The sequence below is a fragment of the Pteropus medius genome, unplaced genomic scaffold (genome assembly GCF_902729225.1).
Source record: "Pteropus medius unplaced genomic scaffold, Ma_sr-lr_union100, whole genome shotgun sequence".
NCBI classification, from domain to species: Eukaryota; Metazoa; Chordata; class Mammalia; order Chiroptera; family Pteropodidae; genus Pteropus; species Pteropus medius.
The window spans coordinates 10,071,118-10,097,742 of NW_024350924.1; the positions used below are offsets into that span (position 1 = coordinate 10,071,118).

The window sequence follows — 26,625 nt, forward strand, 5'->3', positions numbered from 1 at the left end:
GAATTAAGTAATATTATTATCCTTCTGTTATATTTGACTTAGGTTATGTAATCGCTCGAGGGCTCACAAGAAAATAAGGGATGAGATGGGTAGCCAATCAAACTTCCCTGTTAGGCCAGTCTCTTCAAGAGATGAGAAGCAAGGAAGTGACACCATCACCGTGACACTCGGGTCAGAAGTACTGTGTTGACATGCCTTAGTTTTGCCCTTTTATTTAAAGACTATGATTTAGCATTTTGATCAAAAAAAAAAAAAAAAAAGAGAGAGAGAGAGTCCCAATTCTAATTTAATAATTACATGTTTTTTACAAAGCACATCGGACCAGTTTCTGGTTTGGGTTTTGCCAGCCTCTGACCTGGGACTCCCCATTCTACTTCGCTCGACCTCTTAGAATGAAGGGATTGGGCTAAATCATCTCTTAAATTTCCTGTTGGCTCTGTTATTCAGTACTTCTCTGATTCTATGAATAGGATCTTCCTGGAATCTGGTCTTTGTTGGTCAGCCTATACAGGGCCCAATTCAAGAACTGTGGTTGCCCAAGGGGAAATGTAGTTTTGTGTGTATATGGGGTTCATTCCTGTATATCCAAACCACACTGATGTTTTGAAGCAAAAAGCGCAATAGGAAAAAGTGGGATTTTAATTTATGGAGTTTTAGAAAATTTGCCAGTCAGCACGCAGGCACATGTGCAAGGAGACGAAAGAACCATTTTCAAAAGAATAGGCTGTTTTGAATGCATGTCTTCCTGTATAATAAGTATGAATTTAAAATGGACGGGCACTGGGTACATCTCTTAGCTTCACCATTCTCACTGATTTTTCATAGAAATCGTGCTGTTCCTTTTTTGTATTATGCTTACGTATTGTTCTGAGGTTGCAAGGAACCAGTTTAAGCAACTGTGGTGCTGATGATACAGGCTGTGTGTTTAACTATGCTTTTGGGGATGACAGGACTTTTGGCAATCTTTATACGCAACTCCTGAAGGATAGTGCTGAAGACTTGCTGATATGATGATGATGATGATGATGATGATGATGATGATGATGATATTGACATATATACCTTTAGGATGTGAGTAATAAACTACTTCTGAAATGTGGCCAAGAGCGGGTACAAAGTGATAGATATTTTCATTAATCATGTTTTCTATGAGTAATTCCAAGCACTATTCATTTGAAATTGGTTAAACCTCTGCAAAGATATCATTAAAAAATTTTACACGGTAGCTCTTAATGTGGTTTTTAGAATCTCAGAGTAATTTCTTCTACCATGTTTTAATAATATCATCTTGCTTAGGTCAAGGGAGGCCAGTTCAAGGCTGTTTTGACAATCGGTAAACCACTGACTCTCTCTGAATTGGTCTTATTTGTATCTGAAAAAAAAAGCATATAAAATATAATTACTTTTTAACTTGGGAAGGGAATTTTGAAGACCATATATAATAATTTTTTGACTTATATTTGTTCCATTATTCTTGGTTGCTTAAAATTCCTACTGTTGGATATCTTGCTTAACTTTATAATAATCCTAAGAAGTAGATACATAAGAGAAATCTATTACTGACTTTAAAGATGGGAAAACAGAATTACGTTTGGGAAATAGTACACCAGCAAGCTTTTTAAAATGCAAGAATACCCTCTGTAGAAATACGTGGTATGTGCGATTATTGATGAATGCTAATCTATAAAGGAAAACAAAAGCGTGTTCTATATATTATTGTCGCCACTCTCATTTTTAGTGACCTACGTAATCATCAAAAGTATTTTTATGCTATTCACTTAAAGACTCAAAATGCCTCTAATCTAAAGCTTCGGAGAGCTTTACCCATTTCCGTGAAAACCATAATCATTCTTTTTCTTGAAAAATGAATACAGAAACTTAAAATTAACAGTAACGACAGTTGAAAGAAGCCAAGCCATCATTTACTGAGAAGAGAAACTCATGAACTTTGAGGTAGCTTTGTTTTGTCTAATACTAGATTTATTGGGTTTCCTATTATCCTTGGGGCTTGCGTAGTCGGTATGTTTGAGGAGAAAAATTTTGCTACAGGTCTTTTTGAATGCAGGTCAAGGGCATACTAGTTGTAAGGATGCCTGGATTGGTGATTTATTGTATAGATATCTGTGACATTCTGAGGCGTCTAAGGCAATAATAGTCTTAAGAATGCAGGATTGGAGCTCCTCTGCCGTTGCCCAGACTGCTTCGTCTGCCTGGAATACCCTCCTGCTTCTTTTCCAAGCCAACTAGCTCTCAGTGCTCCCGCGAGTCTCATCCTGGGCATTTCTTCTGGAAAGCTTCTTAGACCCAAACCACCCTACCTCAGCTCCGCTGCTCTTGGGCTGGCCCTGCCCTGATGCGACTCATCACACAGAGTGATACGGACTCTCGCTCTGGGCTGCGGCCCCCTTGAGGGTTGGGACTGCCTTTACTTTTTGTATTCCTAAGGCCTAGTGCAGGGCGAAACAGAGCCCGTGATCAATAACTGTTGTTGAATGAATAGACAGTTCACGTGGAAATAGAGCTCATTTACACATTTCGCTTAACACGAAAAGAAGACCAGGTAATATACGTAAACGATACAACTCTATGTTCCACGTTTGAAAGAAGGGAATTTTTTATGTGAGGGTATGTGCTCTTCTCCCCTCTTTGCGGAGTTATAGGTTACTCATTCACAGCCAAGTATTTCGTATACTTGCTTATGTATGCATCTTCCCCCCCTCCAGCTTGTTTGTCATATTTTTCATGCTTGGACCTCGTGCTTCTGTAAGAGTTTATGTCTTTGGTCAAAGAATCACAGATGATAAATGAGTTGGTGACGTTTGTCTGGGTGTTTCGGTGGGAGCTGAAGAGGAGACGTTCATCTCAGAAGCAGAGAAAATAGAGACCTTTGGGCAGTGTGGGCGATCAGCAGAAACGCAGGCGAATGACCGACTTCCAGGAATCTGCAACTGTGGCTCCTCCGAAACGAAGGAAGGGACAATTCCATTTTATTTTCGTCTTCTAAAACAGGTTTGAACCTTCTAGGACCTTCTAGAAAAGGATGCTGGACCTTCTAGAAAAGGACCTTCTGGTTGCAGAGAACTGACTCACTGCAGTCTCCTCAGGAAAAGGGGCATTCGTAGTTGAGGATGCTCACAGAACTGAGATCAGAACTCGCGAGGCTTCAGGCCCTGGGCAGTCCGAGGACAGACGGCCTCTTCTCTCGGGCCAGCCTCGCTCTCTCGCTGTGTGTGTGTTTGCTGTACCTGGGCTCCGTTTGCTACCCGCTGGCGTGCTCACCTAGCTTTCCTCTGTGGAACCTCCCTCAATCTCAGAGCTTTCGCTTCTACCTAATCATTGCCTTTCGGCCTTACCAAGACCCCAGTGTCCAGACTTCTACCCTCTCACCCCCGCTGCCTTCATGATTTCTTTCCTTATAGTCTTTCATTTGCCCTTTTTTTCTTGATAATTGCTTCCTTCTGTCAGAGTTTCCTCATTCAGATTCCCAAGAAAGAATCCAGTTAACTCGACTCATCTTTTCGTTGCCCTGTCTTGTAGGTCCCTAACTAGCCCATGGTTGGAGTGACCCAAGGGTCAGAAGCACAACTCTAGTCCAGTTTGCTGTGGCAAAGGAAAGGGGGTTGTCACTTGGTATGAGACCGGATTGTCTTTTCATAGAAACTGTGATAGATCATCCTCTCTCCCATGTGTATTTGGTAGAACCATCTTCTCTTCCGTTTGCATTTGTCATATCCAATATAAGTTTATTATGGAAGTCTGAGAGATTAAGGATAACCAGACTATTAAAAATTAAACTTGTTTTGTGGATGACAGTTAGTATAACTGAGATAAGACCATGGGAACAAGTAGCAAATTTCTAACCAGGAAAGAAATTGGAAGGGGGTTGTGTATTGGAGTCAGTTCTTTGTTGAGTGACATCATTTCCTGCCTTTATTAAAAAAGCAAAAGTAGGTGTGTGGTGAAAGCGACAGTGTATTGACATGGGTCCCAGAGGCTGGTTTCCAAAGCAAGCGAAATGCTGGAATTGGAAACCAGGGTGAAGTAGGGATACTAAGCTTCTTAGGGAGCTTCTGCCTATACTTTCTTCCCGGAACCAAACTAGCGATGTGACTTCGGGCTGGTTATTTATGATCTCTGAAACTCAATTTACTCATCTGTAAGATAGGGATAATGATGGTTATTCCAATAGCTTATTATAATAATTAGCTTGGATGGCGTAATGTATTTAAACTGACTGGTACACTTTCCCTAGGAGGTAGTAGGTCCTCGGGTCAATTGTAGCAATTATTCTAGCACACAGGAAGGAAAGAAATAGTGACTTAACCTGTGCGTTGGGTAAAATCTTGCTCGTTGTATCATTTATGCCTCATAATATTCCTGAAGGACTTATATTGTTATTTCTACTTTACGAATAGGATACAGTTATAATACTCAAGTTGTAGTTGCTATGTGCAAAGCACTGAGCTAAACCCTGTCACGTGTTGGCTGATTTTACCCAAGACAGGTGCTATTAATGTCTTCATCACATAGTTGGGGAAACTGAGGACTAGAGAGTTTAACTTGCCCAAAGTCATGCCACCAGTAAGTGACCATCAGAGTTCGCGTGTAAGTCTATCTGAACGCAGGTCAGTCTGATTCCAGAGTTTCCCAGAGTCACGTATCTGATGAGAATGAATGGGACTGAGTCAAGATTCGGGTTTTGTTTAAGGCCGATCGAATGAAGGTTAGTAATAGGCACGCACACGTTTATGATGCATCCGCCTCTGGGTGCCATGATTAGACAGACAAGGGCAAATTTCGGAAAGGGTACGAAGAAAAAAAATTAAAATAATTAAGGTATGTGAAAATAAGGTCTCTCGGACCTGAGGCAACGATTCGACAAACGTGTTGAATGTCTGGTGTGTGTCCGACAATTGAAAACGAGCTTGGCATTGGGAAGTGAATGAGGAAGGCTGCATGCCTGCCTCTCGGGTGCTTTCATTCTGGTAGAGGGAGATAGAAGCTCACACTGCTCATTGTAAAGCGTATCACAGTGAATCAAAGAACGGAGGAGGCAGAAGGGACTGGGGAAGGCTCCATCTAGGAGATGACACTTGGATGCTCTTTGAGGGGATAGATATAAAAGTACTAGAAATCCTTCTAGTTTCCTTTGTCCTCACACCAATGGTTTAATAAGGGGTGGTATAACGTAGCTAACTACTGCAGTAATGTATGACAGATAATAGTATTTCGAAGGTTAGGTTATTTGACTAAAAGTGAAGAAATATCTACTCTTATTAAGCATAACCACGTCTTGGCAGTTTCCTGGTCCACACTTACACATATGTCTATTGAAGGGAACACAAAATGGAATCTTCTGTTCTGTGCATTGTAAGTTGGGGGTCTACAGTGGTCCGACGATGCAGCAGGGCCTCCAAATCCCACAGGTGGCCACATGGCACAGCGGCGTCAGTTCTCGGCTGCATCGTGTGGTGTCAGGTTGTACTGAGGTGCTGGCAGGTGGGTCATTTATCCATCTACACTTTGAACGGAGATTTTAGTCTGTAGTTGGGAATTACCAGTTTTCTTTCTATACAATCCCAGGCTTTCTGAATTTTTTTTTTTGAGACAGTCCTACTTTAAAACACTCTGTCTTGTCCCCGTAAGTATATTCGTGATTAGTAGTCTGTGAGTTCTGGTTGTTATTTCAGATTGTTAGTTAAACTGAGTTCCCACAGCCAAGCAGACATCTTCTGCATGTGGACTGCGTCCACCTACAGTGAGGGTGTCCTTACTCATCTGAACACTGTAAGGTGGACATCCAGCTACGATCTCTCTCGTTTCGTTTTGTTTGGTTCTCTGCTCAAGTTCCCCTTTCCCAAACTCCATTACTGGACATTATGCTTATCTTTTCTCCAAGGCCTCGCTCAAATGTCACTTGCCTCACAAAGTCTTTCTTAATTCCCGGATCTAGCCCCATGATTTGGCATTGATTATTTCTGTAATTATAATAAAACATTCTAATGGTATACATTGATGTTACGACTTCACCTCAGAGTCAGAATTTGGCACTGGGTCCTCTCGTTTCAAAGAAAACCAACGTGTTCTTGCTACACGCTCTCTGGTACTGTGCTTGGGATGATCGTGATAGCTGTCTGTGTTCACGATCTCAAACCCCTCAATAGGTGATAAACGAGAGGGTATGTCTTCAGTTTCTCACACCAGACAGGGTTCCTGCCTTCCAAGCATTTCCTGTTCAGAGATGTTCATTGAATTAAACCGAATTGAATTCTTGGCTTCACTGGACTGGCTTCGGGTATGAGAGTATTGCTGCCTGAGCCCCCAGCTCCCTTTTGGAAAATAAATGTTGCTTTAAAAAAAAAAAAAGTGTCTTAACTGATTTTAGGATGAAAGAAACCACATACTATAAACGGTAATTGTAATTATTATTAATAAGCGTAATTAAAATAGCATGAACTGATCGAATTACTTCCTTCGGTGCTTTTGCTGGCAGAGCGGGCAGGCTCGAGAAACGAACCGGTCTTTTCCATCTCTAATATCTATGATTCTTTGAAATTGTATGTGGACAAGTGCAAGCTAATGTACGCTGGGAGGAACAATTGAAACAGCTCATACTCACTGATGGGCTCTGAATTACTCTACGTGTAAGTGCCCAGGAAAGAGATCTCGGATTCATTGTGGAATCCTCAATAGAGACAGCTGCTCGCTGTGCAACGGCCGTCGGGGAGAATGAATGAGATATAATAGGCTGTATTAACTTTGAGAATGGGATAACGAATAATGCAGAAAATAATAGAGTGCGCATAATTTGGCATTGACTATTTCTGTAATTACAATAAAACATTTTAATGATATACATTGATGTTATGACTTCACCTTCAAATCGGAATTCGGCATTGGATCCTCTCGTTTCAGAGAAAACAAAGCAGAAACGCAAAGGACTCAGAGAAAAACAACCGACTGTCTCTAAGACATACGAGGGATTTGCCTATAATGAGGAACTGAAAAGACAAGGACATTTTAATTTGGATAAAGGGGCGGTGTGTGTGTGGGGGGGAGAAATGACATTGTATAAATTTATTTAAAATTAATGAAAGTTCCAGAAAATTGCTAGAGCTGGCTTCTGATTATCCTTGGTAATGGAGGTCAGAGATAGGCAGGATAATTGAAATCCCCGATAATCTCCGACCTTCATTTTAGCTATTAGTCGTAGCGTCCCGTCCTATGGAAAGTTTTAGCAGATGAACAAGACACCACAGCCTAGGGTTTGTGGGCTAAATGGCCCATGAGAAAGGCAGCCCGGGGTGTTGGGGAACACACAGAATTTGGAATGAGGTGAGCAGTGTTCTGTACCCTACTCTTGGATTATCACCTGTTCGACCCAGAGTGATATGCTTAACTTCTGTGAGACCCAGTTCCGTCATCTGTAAAATGGAGATAATAGTGATATTTATTTTACGGGTCCGTTGGCAGAACTAACTGGGCTAATTGGAAGTGTTTGGTGAGCTGTGATGGATGATGATGACTGCTGGTGGGTAAGAGCGCCTGCCTTCCATTGGGCTCCCCCGTCTCAGGAGCGGACATGCTCCCAGCACCTGCGGGCTTACACCACACCTTCCCTCCTCTTGAATCTTCTACTGCTTATGCTCATGGCAGGAGATTTTTAGAAGAGGTGTGCAACATTTCCTTCCTCTCCAGAATCATCTGTGATGTGCCTATTCCCTTGCTCCCGGAAAGCCTTAAGATTCTGATTTGCATATGTTTTTGTTAATGCATGGTTGTCTAAAAGTCATCTCCCGTAATTTTCACGACAGCCTTTGAGATGCAGTTGCCGTCATCTTCCAGATTCAGACACTGAGCTACAGACAGATAGCTTTCTTCCGGACACGTAGTAATGGCAGAATAAAGAGTCAACCCTATACTATCTTGCCTCGGAACTGATTTACAAAATCTAGGAAACTGACTTGTGTGACTGTACCGATCCCTCTCCTGGGGAGTGGCTGCCTTTCCTTATTTCTCCAGGAACTCCTACTTATCCTTCCGCACACAGCTCAGGACTCACCTTCACCCTGGTGCCTGTGCTAAGCCCTCTCTTCCCCTAGGAGAAGGCATCTTGTCTGCCTTAGTACTCTGTATCTCTTAACACATTATTATGTTAACAGTAGAAACCCTTATACCCTATTCAATTACTAGCTGGTGATTTAGCTGAACAAGTTGGGTTAAAGCAGGAATCATATGAAATGATGGAATCATACCTTAATCCTTTATTTCAACTTAAAACATCCCTCAAGGTTTTGGTATAGGGCCAAGCCCTTGTTTTTGGAGTGTAGGGCCTCCCGTGAGCGTTCTGTGTCTTATTTCTTGTACAAGCCACACCTCTGAGGTTTTCGCAATGATTCTGTCTTGGTTTCTTTGAAGTGGAGCAAGATCTTAAAGTTTTGTGGGGCAATCAGATTTTTCTAGATTTAACGGTGTTTCACTGTTGGCTCCCCCACGCCTAGGCTGACAGTACAGATTTTTTTTTTTTTTACTGATTCACATTTAATGTGCCTTTTCTAAGCGTTCAACTTCGATCTTGTAGAGACAGCTGATCTCTTTTGCACTCATATTTCATTACCTTAAGTTTACTTAAATTGCGTAATTCTAGAGATAGGAAGAATTAGCATCAATAGATTTGGGAACAAACGCACTGACTTCTGGTGAGCAGACAGCAGCGCCGGTTGAGCTGCAGAGGGCAGGCATCCTGGAGGAGCCACTACTAGCTGTGATCACTCAGCATGTCATGGGCCTTGTGTCTTCACATTTACAGAGGGGTTGGAGACCGCAGGTTAATCAGTAAGTGTCTGGTCACTTAAGAGAGCCCCTGCTCAGTATGCTTCTGTTCCATGTCTAGCCTAGAAGATAAATGCCTCCAAGGTTTAACTTTTATCTTTTTAGTTAGTCCCAGAATCTAGCACAGTGACAGTGGCCCTCAATAAACATTGACTAACTGACCCACCAAAAACACAAAACTGGAGTTTACCACTGTACATCTTCTGGTCCTGAGTGACAATCCAAAAGTCGGATTAGGGAGAGAGAGAGAAAGAGTTAGCAAACGCATTTCTAATATTGCTGCAAGATAAGATGACGTATACCATTCAATAGTTAAATGTAAGGCAACTACGAAGAAGTAGATTTTGTGTAATAGGTAATTAACCCGGGCAACTCACTAACACAAAACAACAGCGAGACAACGCGCTTGATGACATTTTATAAAGGATTAGATATGTTCTTACAAGAGGGAAAAAAAATCCACACTTAACAACCATTATATCTGACTACAAAAAGCCTCTCCGCTGATTGTGTTCAGGACCAGCCAGGTCAAGAAAATTTTCCCTCACTCATATATCCTTGCAGGGCTGAGTTTATGATGTGCGTCTTGTGACAAAGTAAAGAATCTTGAATGGAGCACCAGAAGAGGAAAGAAGGCAGACCTGAAGGAGATGAGACTTGACAAAGACATTCTGCGGCAGCCGATTGGTTTGAGAGCGGAGGGTAGCGAACTGGTGATGGCAGGGATGTCCTCTCTCCTAAGATAAAGCAGGCAAAAACATTTAGCCGTGTGCTCGAGAAATGTTTGGGCCAAAATATACTGAGCAAGCAGAGTTAGAAAATTACAGAACGTTTACATGACCACAGAAAATGGGATGGGAAGGAATATACATATGTACATACGTACACATATGTGTATACATAATGTGTGTGTGTATGCGTGTGTAGAATAGAAATAGCCCTCCATAGCATCTGCTGTGAACCTTCTCATTCATTTTCCATATTAAGAATCCGTAGGCCAGTTTAATGATGAATTCTTGAGGACCTCCTAGTTCCTCGAGAGGATATGAAGCTGTTGTCTAGAAAAGGAAGAATGAAATAGTATTAACATGGTATTAAGCCCTCATCGTGTGTACGCATTATGCTAATTGTTTACTATATGTTAACATATTCCTTTGAATATAAGTCGCAATTGATTTTTGTAAGACCCACGTTACATTATGGGCCACTATGGAAAAAAATCCACTCCCAGTTAAACTATGGCACGCCACCAATGTTAAAATTCACCTTGATTTCAGAGCTATTAAAATGTGAAAAATAGGCATCTAGAATCAATGAGATATGGTATCTCATTTAATCTCCCCCAAACCCTTAAACTAAATATTAATTTCGCCGGATGGAGAAAGTGAGGCTCAGAGAAGTCAAGTAATTTGCCTAAAACCAAATAGCAGGTCAGTCTGAGAGCTGGAGTGTGACCCAAATTATTCTCTCTCCAAATCCAGGGCCCTTTCCATACGACTATGCTGCTGATTGAAATCAGTGCTTGCTCAGGACGCAGAGATTTAAAAAAAATAAATAATAATAACCCTGGATTCTACTAAAAGCATTTACCCTTGGACTCATCTCCCAAAGACCTTTCCTGTGACACTGGAGTCAGTGACAGCCATGGACTCCTAAGGGCAGAAGGAGAATCTGAGTTCCTCTGGTCGGGTCTCTGTCTGGTGCTTGAACCCCTGATGATAACTCTCCCCCAAGGAGCCGTGTGGCTTTGGAGAAGCACACGCAGGACTGGGCCACTCCGGGCCACGGGCAGCTCCACGCACCTGTTGTGTGTGAGCTTCACTTTCCCCTGGTCGCACGTTCTGGTCCCATCTGTGGAGACACATAGAGTTGGTCTCTCTGTCTTAACACCACGTGGCCCCTGCCATGTTTGTAAACAACTATTAGGATCCCTCCAAGACTTCTTTTCTCCAAGTTGAACATTCTCAGTTCCTTATAGGACATGGTATAGACACCTGTCTGTCTGGCCGCCAAACGGAATGCACTTGAGTTTGTCCGTATTCCTTTTAAAGAGAGGTATTCGAAATCGACTTTGCCCCGCGTGGAACACAGGGCTATCGATCCCCTCGCTTTAGGCGCTGAATTTCTCTTGATGAAACCGGGGAGAGCGCATTCGCTTTCTCCAGCACCCCATCCTTCTGCCCCTGCTTCTTTACTCTCCTGCTCAATTCCTTCTTTTTTTTTTTCTTTTTTTAAAACAAAACAAAACAAAACGCGTGCTGCTATGTAGGCAACGTGGACTTTAACATTTATTTTGTTAGAATTGAGATTTTTGAGGGTTTTTTATGTTTTTTTTTTTCCATTTGATGGTCATCTCTACCGATTCTGTAACATCCACGAATGAGATTAAAAAAATGTTTTCTATCCCTTTAACGAAGTCATTGCTGTACAAATTAAGCAGGACGGGGCCAAAGACAGAGCTCTTTGGGAGGTCAAAAGAAATCTTTTAGTTGTTCGGTTATCAGTCCACCAAATTCTTCTGTCAAACCCCCCTATTTCTCTATTTTGCCTACAAGAATATCGGGGGCTCTACATATGCCGTCGCATTCAACCTGGGCACAGACTCCCGTGCCAGGTATTATCATTCCCATTCCATAGTCAGGCAAACCGAGCCTCAGATGACCTGCTCAGGCTACCTGCTCATTAGAAGCAGAACCAGGATCTGCACCCCAGTTGTCACATCCCCTCTCCTCTACCATGCTGTACCCGTTGTGAATTACTTTGCTGAAATCCAGAGATGGTGTTTTTACCTCATTTGCCTGAAGTGCAGGAGAGCTCTGTGACCTCAAATGTCGTAGGGGAAGTGGGCTCCCTTCCTCCCTCCCCCCTCCCCCAAGAACCATGAGAACCGGGGGCAAGAGAGTGGGTACCACATTCCTTTTTAAGGCTGGGATGCACACCCTTACCTTCCCGCGACCTCTCTTAGATGCAGATACAAAAGTAGTGTTTGAAAAAGACGTGTCTCTCCTGGACCCTCTGGGCAATGGGACAGTAGTTGATCCTAAAGGCCAGGACCTAGGTCCAGAGAAAATTGAAATTTTTAGAAGCTGGTAAAAGCTAGTTACCTAAACTCTTGGTCATAAAGTCTCTCCTCTCTCTCTCTCCCTCCCTCCTTCCCTTCCCCCACCCCCAACCAGAGTGAGAAAGCCTTGCTTTCACTCCCTCCTCTGGACATGCTATGAGGACTTCATCTTTCAGAATAAATTACTATTGCAAGTTAACAAAGAAAGGGAAAGAAAAACAACTTAAGAGATGGGGGACCCACCCCTGCTTACTCGAACCACAACTGGTACCCAGGCAAGCAGGTGTGCCAGCAGGGGTGGGAATCCTGAGGCGTGACAGCCCAGGGCGAGACAAGCCACACACCGAGGAAGCATCCACGGCAGCGTGTCTCTCCCTGGGGGACCGATCTCTGCTGGATCTCTTAATCTTCCAGGAGGAGTCTTTTTAACTATTAAGACGTCACACAAACAAGACGCCATTACTGCACGAGCACCTCATGACTCTCAGACATAATTAATAACAGATGGTTTGCAACTAAACAATGTACTGCCAATATGGATAATTTGAATAGCAACGGGGACATCCAGTTACTCTGTTTCATAAGGAGAGCCCAGGTCAGTGCATGTAGCGAAAGACAGTGAGTGAAGAGAGACCGCGGTGCTTCTCCAGCGAATGTCGTACCCACTTTCCACATAAATAGAAGCCTTTGCTCCAGGAGGAAGTTCGTTCAGTACTTTTCTTCCAAAGAAGTCACCTCAGATAAATGGACCTCAGATAAATTGATTGAGGTAAACCCCAAGGCATTAATACCGTCTTTCTGGACTGCTAATATAATACAGAGAAGAATTAGGGAATTAGCTGAAACTTTTATCTTTTTTTTTTTTTTTCTGAAAAGGAACTGCTCAACTCAAAATTAATTGCTAAGGGAAACGGTTCTACATTATTCCCCATAAACCCACCTCAGGGACGGAAGGGCTGTGGGGAGTGGGAGCCACAGACGTGGTATCTGTCTAGGGCGCTGATAGCACAGTACGTGATTTTCAGCAACTCCCAAGTGACTTTTTCTGACATCCATTCCACGTAAAACAATGGCAACCTATTTCCATGCTTATTTGTGTTTCCTGGGAGCCCTTAAATGCCATGGTGAAGATTAAAGGGCTAGACCCTTCTTAGTCCCTCTTATGATTATTCATAATTTTCTAAAATCATCTTATCGAGCAATGCCGCCTAAAGATGAATTTTAGATCTAATTATCTATTCATTCATTTATACGTTCAACAACTATTTATCAAGCACCTTCCGTTCTCTGCTAGGGACTAACAAGCATGAAAAATAAGATTCGTCATCATCCTCAAGGAACTAATAATTTAGTAGAGAGTAGGACATGCACACAGATGACTGGAATACAAAGAAAAATATAATAAATGCTTTAAAGAGGTTCGGACACAGTCCTATGGCGGGGGGGTTCACGTCTAGTCAGAAAGAGCAGAAAAAGCATCGTGGAGATGGTGTCCTTCAAGCCCGGGGACTGAGCATCAGTTCAGACCCAGGAAAGAGTGTAAACGACAGCCAGGCAAGGTCGGGGAAGAGCGAGGAGACCATGCGGCCCAAGCGTAGGATGGGTGGAGGCGGGTCTGAAGGAACAGCACCTGAGGATGCGTGGCGGGGGACCCCAACGCTGGGCTTAGAGAACCTGTCATTTGGTCTCTTGGGCAGTGGGGAGCCATGGAAGGTTCTTGAGCCTCAAAGCGACATAGGCAGAGCTTTACTTTTGGAGCATTTACCTCCAGGGGTATGTGGGGCGGAAGGGTCAGACGAGAGCCTGGAAGGCCAGTTGGAGAGCTACGGGGCTCCTGTGAGAAGGGCTGAGGACCCGGATTAGGGCGATGGCCGTGGAAATGCAAAGGGAGGGCTGAACTTTGGAAGCACCAGAGGCAGACGTGATAGGATTTGGCAGCAGATATGCTGGGGTGGGGAGTGGGGGGCGGGGGGAGGCGGGGAGAGACTCACACATGACAGGTAGTGGCAAAAGGACGAGGCTCTTACGGGAAAATGGGTAAGTGCACTTGTGTGCTTGGGCGAGGGGATGGCAGGATTAGGAATAATCTTTTTAAAAGGCAAATCAGATTTCATTGCTTCCCTTGCTTAGTAATCTCTAAATGCCATTCCACTGCATTTAGAATAAAACCCAAACTCCTTACCATGGCCCGGCATCACCTCTACAGGATCTGGGCCCTGGTCTGCCCGAACCTCTTCCCTTATCACTCTCCCGGAGCCCCATGGGCCTTTCGGTCTCTCCAATGCACCAACTTCATTTCTACCTCAGGGCCTTTGCGTTTGCTGTACCTTCTGCCCAGAACACTCTGCCGTCATGTGACTGGCCTTTTCTTGTTGGTCAGGTCTCCGCTTAAGTGTCATCTCCTCAGAGATCATAATAACCAATGACGATGCCCTTCGCCCGCAGACACTCTTAATCACGTCATCCTGCTTTTAATTCTTTACAGCACTTAACCATAATCTGAAATCAACTTAATTTGCTTATTTTGTGTCCGTTTCCCTCTATCAAAAGTGAAATTTAAGAGTGTGTCTCGTTCATAACGGATTATTAGAACCAGGCCTAGCGCATGTCAGCTGTTGTCGAAAGAATGAATAAATGAATGAATGGTTTCTCTTTGAGGAATGCTGGCTTTTCACGCAGGTGTCACAGTCAGGTAGAGACGGCCAACAAGGACCGGGGTATGTGGCACCTGTCTTACGGGAGATGAAAAGCAGCTCCTGGGCGTTTTTGAGCAATGGCATCGGTTGCTTCTGCCTCAGCCACAGCCCTCAGCTTAACCTACAGAGTCCAAGCGAGTGTCCTTTGTCCTCCAGAGAGTGTCTTCTTTGGTGGGCGTTAGCGAATCCTTCCTCTATAAAGGAGTTTTGGAATTCCTGTCCTAGAGCTGCCCACAAGGCCTGCAGTGCCTTAATAATAATGTAAAATATTCACAACTACTTTTCACTAAGCACTTGTACCAGGCACTGTCCTTGGTGTTTCCATACATTTTCTCACTTAATCCACCTCAAAACTTTGTAAAGCGGGTCAAAAAAATCCCCCAATTTTGCATTTGAGGAAACATGAGACCCCACTGCACAATGCCAGATCTGAAGTTCAAATTCAGGCCGAGTGACTCCCAAGCCTGCACGCTTAACCGCTTCACAGTGTCCTCTGTGATGAGGTCTGTGTGGGGGAGAGTTCGGGGGAAGGGGGGGGGCGGGTGGAAAGTGGGTGGGGATCTTATCTTCCTTTGAACCCGAATGTGACTTTGGGGAACAGCCAGGATCTGTAGAACAGAACTCCAGTTGTGCCCCCGATAGGTGTGTGATCTCAGACTAGTATCTCTCTCAATAAGAAAACGCTGCCGAGAATACCGGCTCGCAGAATTGTGTCCGTAACACAGCTGGCACGTAGTAGGACTTCCTTTTTCATTGCTTTCTTTTTCTCATAAGAGATACAACTAACTCTCGATTCTTTGGGCGTTTGGTTATCTCGCTGGTGGAGTATCGAGTCCCTTGCTTTTCCTCCTCTTTGCCATTCTCGTCGTGTTTAGGAGTATTGTGTAATTTGTTACCACTTCTGTGATGAAGATCAGAGGTTGCACCGATCAGAGCTTGCACCGTCCGTGAAAGGAACTGGAGAAATGAAGTGTGAAATGGTTGCTTTAAATTACTCCTTCGTTACTGTTTGAAGTCTGGGACGCTGGGCCAGCACTGGGGTCTCAGCGTCCTCATCTGAGGAGGAGGTACTGTTACTTGTCTTCCCCATCACAGGCTTGTGGTGAGGCTCAAGTGATAGCCACCAAAGAACTTTGGAGAGCATAAAATAATGTATAGTTGTGAGGTATTCTTATCAGCGCCATCATTGCAAAATGAGAGTCTATCCTTCTTTTTAGAAGGTCTAAAACAATAATAATGTTCTGTTCGTAGTCACCAGAGTTAAACCCATGCCTCCCTTTATTCTTCTGCTGAGACAATTCTCAAACGACTCACTTATTCTTTTATCTTTATACTTAAAGTTCTATTTTAAATGAAGTTGCTCTCTGCCCTCTTCGATAGGGGTAGCCAATATCCACATGTGGTCATTTAAATGAATTAAAATTAAATAAGATTAAAAATGCAGTCCTTCCATCATACTAGCCTCGCCTCAAGTACTCAGTAGCTACATGCACCGTAGGGGACAGCACAGGTCGAGGACATTTCTGTCTTTGTGAGACGTTCCATTGGACAGCCCTGCCGTTGATTTTCTTGAGTTCTGCATCTCCGTGCTTTCTTATAACGCTATAGCCACAGTAAAACCAAGCTAGTTGTTCTTTAGTTGAGAAAATTGAGACCCGATGGATGGACTTGCCAAAAACCTCATGGTAGAATATCAAGACTCGACAGAACGCTAGCCATCGTCTGTTCCGACTTCCTAATTCTATACACGAGAAGATTTAAGCCCACAGAAGTGGGATCTCTCTGCCCCTGTCCCTTCCACAGTGTGACTGTGAACACGTGAGTGAGAGTAGGTTTATGTTCCACCTGCCAACACCAACCATTGCAGAAGAAAACATGCCCGAGACAGAATTTACAAGTCGCTTGCTCCTGTCACCCCCCACCCTTCTCCGGATAGGCCAGTGCTGCTGGCGAGCCCGCTCGGTGACGATATTTGCGGGAAGCTGGAGAGCACACGCTCCCACGGCTGTCTCTGTTAGGTCACAGATGCCCTGGAAGGCTGGCTGCCATGAGAACCAGAGTGTTCGGGGATTCAGACTTTCGAATAACTTCCCTGGACAAGCTCCGATTCCGGGCGATTGGCTTCACTTTCTCTTTCCACTCATTTAACTCATGAAATTTTGGATCTTTCAGCCCACTGCCAGGGGGAGTTGTTGTTCCCAGAGTTATATGCAATATGGATGCAAAGCGCTCACAGCTCTTGTACATCGTAGGTGCCGGTGTTGACCTTGACCTTGTGCCTTCCTTCCAGCTCCGCCGACCCCATCCCATCCTCTCGCCTTTCCTAGGTAGCCAGGTCAACACTTGCAACTCCCACGTTGAGAGGACCCTAGATTACTGGTTTTGAAAATTCTTTTCCCTTTGATGAATCTTCATTGAGAACCTACAATCAAGGGCCCAATCTATTTACCATTGGAAAGGTATAGGTGGGGGGTGGCGGCATATTTTTAAAACTTGTCATCAAGACGAAGGATCTGGTTGATATAAAAGCATTTCTAGGACAACAGGGTACATTCGAAGTAGGAAGTGAGCCAGAAACTCTGAGCTGCGTGGTCGCCCTTGCTCTGTGTGTGTGTGTGTGTGGACCGACCAAGCAAGGGGTCCGCTCTTCAGGTCAAGTGGCCGTTGGGGCATCGCTGGGAAGGGGGCTAGCTGGGTACCTGAGAAAAACATACATGTACAGGCAGAGGTGGGTCCACGTTTTGTGGCGCCTGAAGCTGATTCAATTCAGGGAAATTTCCTGATAAAGAATATTCAAAAATATTTAGGTACAGGATCTTGGAGGAGGCCTGTGAAAGAGAGAGGCCTCGAAGCTAAAGCTTCATCGGCTTTTGTCTTCTGTGGAGAGGTTTAGGCCTAACCGCGCATGTTTCTGTATGTCTATGGTGTCCCATGTGGCTGGAACAGGGGGGACGCGAGGTGGAAACTAATCATAGAATGATTCTGGATGTGTGAGGTTATTGCATCAGGCATCTTTTATTGACCTATCTGGTATGGAAGCTACAAAAGAAACGTTGAATTGGACCCTGTGGGAGAGAGTCTGGGTGGTGAGGAGGGAGAAGGGGCCTCTTTCAACGTGGGGAACGGAGTTCACTCCAACACTAACGCTATCTGTTAGCGGTTTTATCTGACTTAATGAAGTGATGTTGTATTCTTTTTTTCTCTCTTGTTTTCTAAAACCTTCCGTCCTCTCTCACACATATACGCACACCCCTCCAACAAGTGGATTTGACAAATCCATTGGTTTTGGTGATGATTTCTTTTTTTATTAAAGAAAATTAAACATTTTTTTGTCAATTACAGTTGACATTCAATATTATATTAGTTTCAGGTGTACAGCTTAGTGGTTAGACAGTCGTCTACCTTACAAAGTGACCCCCCAATAAGTCTGGCACTCACCAGACACCATACATAGTTATTACGATATGATCGACTATGTTTCCCAGTGTTCTCTCTATCCATGAGTTTGTTTCTGTTTCGTTTGTTCGTTTATTTAGATTTCACGTATAATTGACATCATGTGGTACTTGTCTTTCTCTGACTTCTTTTACTTAGCATAAAACCTTCTAGGTCCACCCATGTCATGGCAAATGGTAAAATTGCATTCTTTTTTACAGCTGAGTAATATTCCGTTGTCTCTATGTACCACATCTTTATCTGATAGTGATTTCTTGTAAGAGTGAATTCATGTACAGAAGCTAGGAAATCAAGCTAAGTTTTTCAGAAGAGACTTAAAAAATTTCCTTGACATATTCCTATCAAGTTTAAGAAGAGAATTCTATTCTGGCCTGCTTTTCACAATCATAAATAACTTATTTCCAATATATTTTAACTGAGTTGACATTTCACACATACTTGGTATCTGCCTAAGGGAAATTTAAGAGGGAAAAACAAAATGGAACTCATTCCTTTTTTTTTTTTTTTTTTTTTTTTGAGTCAAGTAAAAGCCGGGAGAAAATACTTCACTTAAAAACACTAGATATACTCAACAATTAATGGTACAAAAATCAATATATTTTTAAAGCGTCAAACCTGGCATGTAGCTGACCCTCAGTGGGAAATAATGTCTAACTCTGTTGAAAGAAATTCTATGAGGAAATAATGAGACCATGAGAAGTGAAAGCAAGGAGTGTTCCTGCATCATGGAGCTTAGCTCTGTCCTTGTCCTAAGACCCCCACCCCCACCTCAATCTCAGAAACTGATCTCTCCCGCCTCCCAATGTACAGATCCCTTTATCTGCTATGAGGGCGCCATTCCTAGTGACCCAGCAGGTCTGACTGCCCTTCCCCTTCGACTGCCTCCTATCTATTTCAAATTTTATCTTCTTTTTCAGCTCTAATAATTATACTTTCAAATGCAGGCACACTGCCCTGCAACTCACTTGCACAGACACGAGCGAACCCCACACCCTCTCCTTGAACAAAGCATGGTGTCTCCTCATGGAGGCCCTTGAATACCAATCTTTAAATAGTTCACGATCCCACCCACCTCTGTAGCCAGCACCTTATCTTTTTAGAAGTCCAAGCTACCCACTCTTCCCAAGAAAGTTCTAGCCATGTTACTTCTCCCAGTAGGGTTCTGTCCTAGGATGGAAGTGCTTTAAGGCAAAACTGTGGTCAGATGAGCTCATAAGAGATGTGTTCCACAGTCTTGAAGGGCTTTAAAACCTAAGAGAGCAAATTCTTCCTAACAAATGTTCTGCTGACGGACACAGTCGACACAATCCAGAATGCTGGGGGCTTCGTAGGATCGCAAAGTTTCAGAATTGTAAGGAATCACAGTGTATCATTTGTCTCAGCTTCTAAACGCTTAAATCTCTCCTTTCATTACATTTCGCCTGGGCAATGCTTAACCAGAGAGGTTGTTGGGAAAAAAAAAAAAAAAGCAAAACAAACCAATTTCTCAGTCACTTCACTTGGATGCAATCAGAACAAAAATGAATAGTTTGTGCTTTCTATACACCCATCTGAGGGGGAACCGTTTACTTATTTTTTTAAATATAGAAAGTGATGGGATGCAAGAGGAAGACAAATTCAAGAGGCCTATTAGCGATCTTCTGTTACCTGCTCCTCTCTTTCCCACAGACCCTTCTAAAAGACGTAGGAAGTGACGTAATCAGACTTGAGGACATCTTTGAAGAAAGGCCACCTTCTCTCCAGGCCCTAGCAGGGGGCATTCTGAGAGAAGGTGCCGTTTCTTTATAGGCATCGTCGTGCACGTGCTTACATTTTTCTCCGTGGCTTTTTTGTGTGTCTGTCTCATTTCTCCCACCGTTCTCGTTCATCTATTTATATTTATTTATTCAGTCATTCCCTGAGTACCCACCACTGTACCAGATGACAGGGGTCCCTAAGAACCATAAGAGAAATGTCTTCCCTTCAGGAAACAAACTCTGTTAAGTAGTGACTAATAAACAGTCCAATATAACGTGGCGAGAATTCTTACCAGAAGCCTGGAGGAGGGAAGGTGGACACCAGACAGCCGGGGGAAGCAGAGGAAGGAGACACGTCGTAGACTGGGCTTTGCACGTCTAAGGGTCTTCTGGGTGAACGAACGGGGCGGGTGGGGGGAGGCGAGTGGAGGAAAGGCGCCCGGGAACAGGGAACAGAATGTGCAAAGTCATACCGCTATTTGAGAACAAGTCTTCCTAGTAAATAGTTGTTTTCTTGAAAAGAAACATTTTCGGAGAGAGTAGAAGGAAGTGAGCAAGGGGCCGGAAGAGAAAGGGACCGTCCCCTGACAAGGAATGTGAACTTTATCCTGTACGATTGTGACAGTACTTTGGAATAGGGCTAGGCCGGACGGAGATACCGAGAGAGGTGGCAGTGGGAAGGGGGAAGAAGGGGCCTGTTTCAAATGTCTCGGAGGTCGAATCCGTAAGACAAGGTGGGAGGGAGGGAGAGCGGGAAGGGTTTAGGAAGACTCTGCCTTCCAGCTTCAGCACCTGCGTTTTAAAGGTGTCATTTTCTGAAAATTTTTTTTTTTTTAAAAAGGGAGGGAGAGGAGTTATAAAAGAAGGATGAGCCACAGGAGGAGATTCGTTCTGTTTATGTTGAATCCGAAGACTGTGGGACACGCTGAAGCCGATGCCTTAGTGGAGCCGGTGGTTGAAAACATCCAGCGAGAGCGTTTGTTTCAGCGGACAGACGTTGACCGCGTCCTTGCTGTACGCCAGCCTCGTGGCCAACGGGTGTCTAGAGATATTGGTTTGAGAGCCGTCTGTTTATAAGCGGCAGTTGAAATTCTGGAAAATCATGCGGGAAGAGCGCGCCGCTTGAAAAGAGGTCTCGGGCTGCAGCTCTGGGGAGGCCCAGTGCTTGATGAAAAGGGCGAAGGAAGCTGAGAGAAAGCGAGAGGGGGAGAAGGAGGAAGGTGGCGTCTGGAAGACACGTCAGGGAGGGAACTGCAGGGGGCCCCGAGGTGTCGATGGTGCAGATCCCCGCAAGAGTCCGCGAGACGTGCGCCGGCGAGGGCCAGCTCCTCTGACAGCTCGAAGCCGTTTGGGACCTGGGTGAAAGCAGCTCCACCAGGTGGGGCTGGTGGGAGCTTTGCAGGGTCATCTTCTTAGGGGGATCAGGTTTTCAAATTCTCGTATGTACCTTGAGGATGTGAGCAATGGCAATGTGGCCAAGAGCGGGACAGAGAGGGGACAGAGTGAGCGACAGTTTCGCGCATCATATTTTTTTCTGTGAGTACGTCCAAGCCCTAGCCACTCGAAATTGGTTAAACCTTTCAAAGCCTTTCGCTCCCCTTCCTCATCTTATCCCTTTGCCCACCCCCACCCCTCCCCCCCGACTGATTTCTCTCCTGGATTCTAGACACATTTCCAGCTACTCATGGACACCTCAACTTTGATCTCCCATGGGTCCCTGGAGCACAAAAAAAACACATTCACTTTCATCTAAACAGATGAAATCTCTTCCTGTCTTCCCCGTCCTAGTTCAGTAACACCACCTCCCATCCAGCCTCCTTTCCCCCAGCTAGTAACTCACTGAATGCTTTCACCCCTTTACCTTCGACATCCAAATAGTGACGAGATCTGTTGACTCCACCTTAAAGATGTCTCCAGATTCAGCATTTTCTTTCTCCATCCAGCGCTGTGTCCATACTTCTTTGAGGACTTATTTTGTTTCATTATAATTTCGTGTGTGTTCATCTTTTCTCCTCTAAATCCTGAGATCCTCGGGAGTTCTATTGTTCTCTTATTTAATCTTATGCCCCTGCCCCTAGTTTAGGCCTTTGGCCCCCCCAAATGTCTGATCGTATTCTTTTTTTAACAGATACTTGAGATAACAGTGGATAATATTTTCAGGACTAGGCATATTTCTTAAAGGGGACTGGATAGAGCGTGTATTCGATGCGCAGTAAAGATTTCTTAATTGAGTATTGCTGGCTAAGAATCAGGTCGAGAGGCTCACCCCATGGAACAGGAACACAGATTCTCAGCAACGGAAGGGACCTTGGAGATGTCTTCCCTGGTTCTTTCAGTTACAGACGGCAAGGACCGAAAAAAAAAAAAGGCAATTCAGCATAACAATGAATACACTAATTACAGCAAAAGGAGGGCTCTGGCGTGAGACCTGGGTTCAGTCCTTGACCTTGTCATTTCAGAGCCGTGAGGGGTTTTTGTTCACTTGTTTTTGGAAATTATTTAGGTCTCAGTTTCCTCACCTGGAAAATGGGTAGTATTTCTGGAGAGGTTAAGAAAATTCACGTGAACCAGTCAACGTGGAAGGAGAACAGACTCGCTCGTCGTGCAGCTAGTGAGAGATGAACCTGAAAATTACCAGGTTCCCTAACTCCCTGCCACGTGCTTCTTTCCACGGCCACCGCGCTGTGCCACAAGGGAGTAGCAAGACAGGGAAGATGTAGGCGCAGTTCGGAAGTGGGTATTAAGGTGCCTCGAAGAAAAAGAAATTCCTATCACTTACTGAGGGCTGTGTGCCAAGTACACCCTTCATTCCATATGTGCTATCTTATCGACCCTCACACCCGAACACTCCATGGCGTCATTATCATTCCTGAGCTAGAGACGGAGCACCGAGGCCTAGGTGGAATAAATAATTTACCCAGACCCAGATCTGTCTGACTGAGCCCCAGACACATCCTTTCTCTACGTGGCGAAAGGGACTCTGAACGAGACTTTGGTGGCCACCCTTTCCCGCTGCCACTGCTCTTCGTGGCTGCCCCTTCACGAGGCCGCGGTTGCCGCTTGTGCAATCGGTGTGATTTGAGTGGACAGCGTTCTGACACCATTTGTTTCACCGTATAGGAGAATCCGTGTAGACAAATGAAGATCCTACTGCCATCTGGGACCGGAACTCCAGGGGAACAGACTGTCTGTGCACCTCGATGGCAGGGGATGGTGTTTGTTTTTTTTTTTTCCATTGTGAAATGCCACAGAGTCCAGGAATGATAAAATCACCCTGGTTTTTCTTATGAACTCCTAGAAGTCATCTTTGTTGGTATAAATGAGATCATTTAGCCTAATTAGTTCCAAGCTTAATTAGCAGTAATTATCCCAACATGGGAGTAATATCCAAGCAGGAAGTGCCGAGTCCTCGATTAGATAGATCTCTAATTGGTGTTACAATATTGTAATTAAAGCGTGTTTGTACGCCTCTGCCACAGCACGCGATTTGTCTTGTGTCTGATTAAATGGGGAGACCCAACAGCCTTGGAGGGGGCCAGGACTTGAGATCTGACTCATATACAACGTGTTAACCCCGTGACAGAAGACATCTGGGGACCTGCCTCCATGGTCATGGTGAATATGCAGCCCGGAGCCGAGGGCATGCCTACCGAGAGAATGTGGACTGGGTCCGCTCATCTGTCCACTCCCGTGTAGTGTGTGCAAGAGATTTAAAACTTAAAGACTTGAAAAACTTAAAAACATAAGTATTTGGCCGAAAGGCCGTTTGGTAAGTTTTATACTTTTGAGGGCTGCCTCGTATATAACGCGAAGGAGACTGGACGAAAAGAACAGATAACAAAAGCTATCATTTATTGAGCATTTACTATGTGCCAGATGTTGTGCTCAATGCTTTAAACATCGAAACTCATCAAATCTTTAGAGAAAACCGCTGAGGTAGCTATCACAATCCCTGTTTTACAGACAAGAACCTGAAGATGAGGGAGTGGCTTCACCAGGTCAACTCCAAGGTCATCCCTTCAGGTCTCACCTTGAACGTCACTCCTCCAGAAGGCCACCTCCGACCACTAGACCAGGTTAGGCTCCTCGTCATTTTTCCCTCACGTACTTCCTTGTAATCTTATCATCCCTCTTCCCCACCAAATGATAAACTCATCGGTCGCCTCCTTCACTGCTCTGTGCCCAGCGCCCAGCACCTCGCGAAGTGCCAGCCGCGTAGCAGGTGTTTAACAAATAAGATCTCAACGAACTGTCAGAAGTCACTCAACTAACACGCTGCGTGATTCAAACTCAGCTCTGTGTGGTTCTGTAGTCTGCGTGTTTTTCATTGTACCACGCTTCTTGTTTTGAGTGTTTGAAATTCCAGAACTAAGTTTCTAGGTCGTACAAGTACAATGAATGTCTATTTGGGGCAGGGATAGGGGAATAGATTTTCTTCCCTCTCATTTCAAAAGGCTGTGTTGCAGTTTTGCAAAAGATCCCTTAACCGTTCACCATATTTACCTTTTTAATGCTTTGACCTTGTGTTATAATTTAGATATCTTTGCCCATGTGCAAATAATTGGTCATCGGATCTGATAAACCCTAGGAAATGAAAGTAAACCAGATAGATGTGCATTCATACATCATTGGATTCTGCAGATTTAGAAAAAGTAACTAACACTCTCAGAATCCCAGGTTTGGTTTTGACACACCCCAAGAATGTCCAGTTATTTTGGACGGTGACATAAAATTCTCAGGAGTTTTGTTTTGTTTTGTTTTGTTTTCAAATTGATTTTGCTTGATGTTTTAAAAAAATATGGCACATGATGCACTGTGGAGGAATAAGACAGGCTAGATCAGAGTGGATTCAATGCCTTTAAAACGTTGGGAATCGACTGCTATTTAATCTTGGTCACTGATGAAACATATTTAGGGATTAAGAAGCTCAACGAGGATATTTGTTGACTCATTAAAAAGTTTCTTAAACATTTTTTTAATGAGTGGATGATGCTTCCACAAACTATAAAATTCACAAAAGGGTATAAATGAAAAGGCCCCCTTCCACTTTGTCCCTCGCTTTAGCCACTCCAGAGATAACCAGTTTTTCATATATCTTTCTGGAGATATCCTATGCACATGCAAATATATACATTCTAAAAGGTAATAATTCTTGATGCAACACCATAGCACACACTGAATCATAAAGGTGAATTAGCTCACTTGCTAGTGTAGGCAAAGACAGGAAGTGAGAATGAGAAATTCAACACATAGAAACCGAAAGCACAAAGCTCTGTAAGTCTATTTTCGTGCAAAACTAAACATCGTGGTAATGGATTGAAATTTGAAATATAGCACTAATGAATGAGACATGCTGCTTGGCTTACGACAATGGTGACGTCATCAAGTGTGAGTCTTGAGTCTTCCTGGGTTTTTCTGCTCTGACTAACTCTTAGGGAGACAGTGCTATACGGCTCTCTGATACCAGCATAATGAGGCGGAGATGATGGGTTCCAGCCACTGTGAGCAATTTAACTGACTGTCGGTCTCTGTCATTAGAGAAGTTAGATGAGAAAGTGAGGATGAATTCATGCTAATCTAGGACCATCAAGAGAGAAAAGTCTATATAAAGGACATCATTACGTTATTTTGTGTGGACAGGGCTTGACGCATATCTTGGATGACTATTTTAGTGCAAGAATAATCCACAAAGCTTCCTGCAGTTATTATACTAATATTTGGGATTTTTTTTTTTTTGGCTTTTGAACAAATAGAAATGATCTAACCATGGTATTAAAATAATTGGATTTGCATTTATACAAGTAAAAAAATAAACCCAGGTTAAAATTGTCGCAGTACGAGTACCTTATGATATCCAAGGCATGCACTAGCCAAGGTCATCATCAGCTTACTATAGTTTATATTTAGAATTCATTGAGCCCCGCACATGGTAGGCTCTGTAGAAAACTTGGCGCCCTGGGAACCGATAGTCTTAAGCTCTTCATCGCGTCATTTTATTTTTCAGAGTCTTGCCTATAGTCCCGGTAGCTTTTCTTTTCACCAAGGGCTCGTCTCGAATGGAAATAGATGCCGATGCTTCTTTTATGACTGTCGAAGGCGCTCATGACTGAGTAGAGTGTGATTCTCTTCCGAAATGTGCCTCTGGCAAACAAAAGGACCAATGCGATGGAACATTCCGGAAGCATCATCTAGGACCACAGCAACCTTTTGTCTTCATGTTAAATATTCTGTTCCACGCACTTGTATTTTGCGCCTCAATTTTTGGCTTAGAAAATATCACTGCTTAGAGAACAAAGTGGCTCTAGTTTGGGGCTCAACCCTTTTTTCTTCCCTGAGTGGAAAGATAAGCTTTTGCTTTGTTTCTCTGGACCTCGATCCTTCCATTTCTCATGATAGATGTTAGACCAATTGATCTCAAAGGCCCCTTTTGTCTTTGGCATTTTACCAGTATGAGCTTTGGAGCAGTGCTTTCAAAGTTTTTCTACCAATTCTCTCTCTCTCTCTCTCTCTCTGTTAACGTCTTCATGATATCAAGCTCTGAATGAATCAGGCTATACTCCATAAGACGGACAAATCATCTAAGTTAATTGATTGCTTTCCTTTTACTCAGCTTAAATTTAGAAAACCTTCCCTCTCCGTGAAACCCTAATACAATTTGAGTTCTCCCTCTCACGGTCCATCTCCTCCCAGCTCCTGGCCGGCTTTTCTTTGCCATTTTAATATTTCCAAGAATCTGCCTTTCTCCTCCTGCCAAGGGACAACTGTGTACCTTACTTCAGTTACTCTCCTTTCAACCATTAGTAAATGTCGTTAGTCCTGCTGTCTTTTAGGGCGGGGACCATGT

At 43.9% G+C, this 26,625-nt stretch overlaps 1 protein-coding gene across 3 annotated transcripts in view; it reads left to right on the top strand.

Annotated features, from left to right (window-relative positions):
* The window catches only part of BCL9 (BCL9 transcription coactivator), a 76,589-nt gene that overhangs the window by 6,348 nt on the left and 43,616 nt on the right, over window positions 1-26,625 (top strand). Inside the window, exon 1 of one of the 3 annotated variants that reach the window (XM_039841374.1) lies at window positions 23,745-23,857. The exons of the other annotated variants lie outside the window; for them this stretch is intronic. The gene's annotated coding sequence lies outside the window, so the exon portion shown is untranslated. Of the gene's footprint in view, window positions 1-23,744; window positions 23,858-26,625 lie in introns of those variants that run through there. 3 annotated transcript variants of the gene reach the window in all.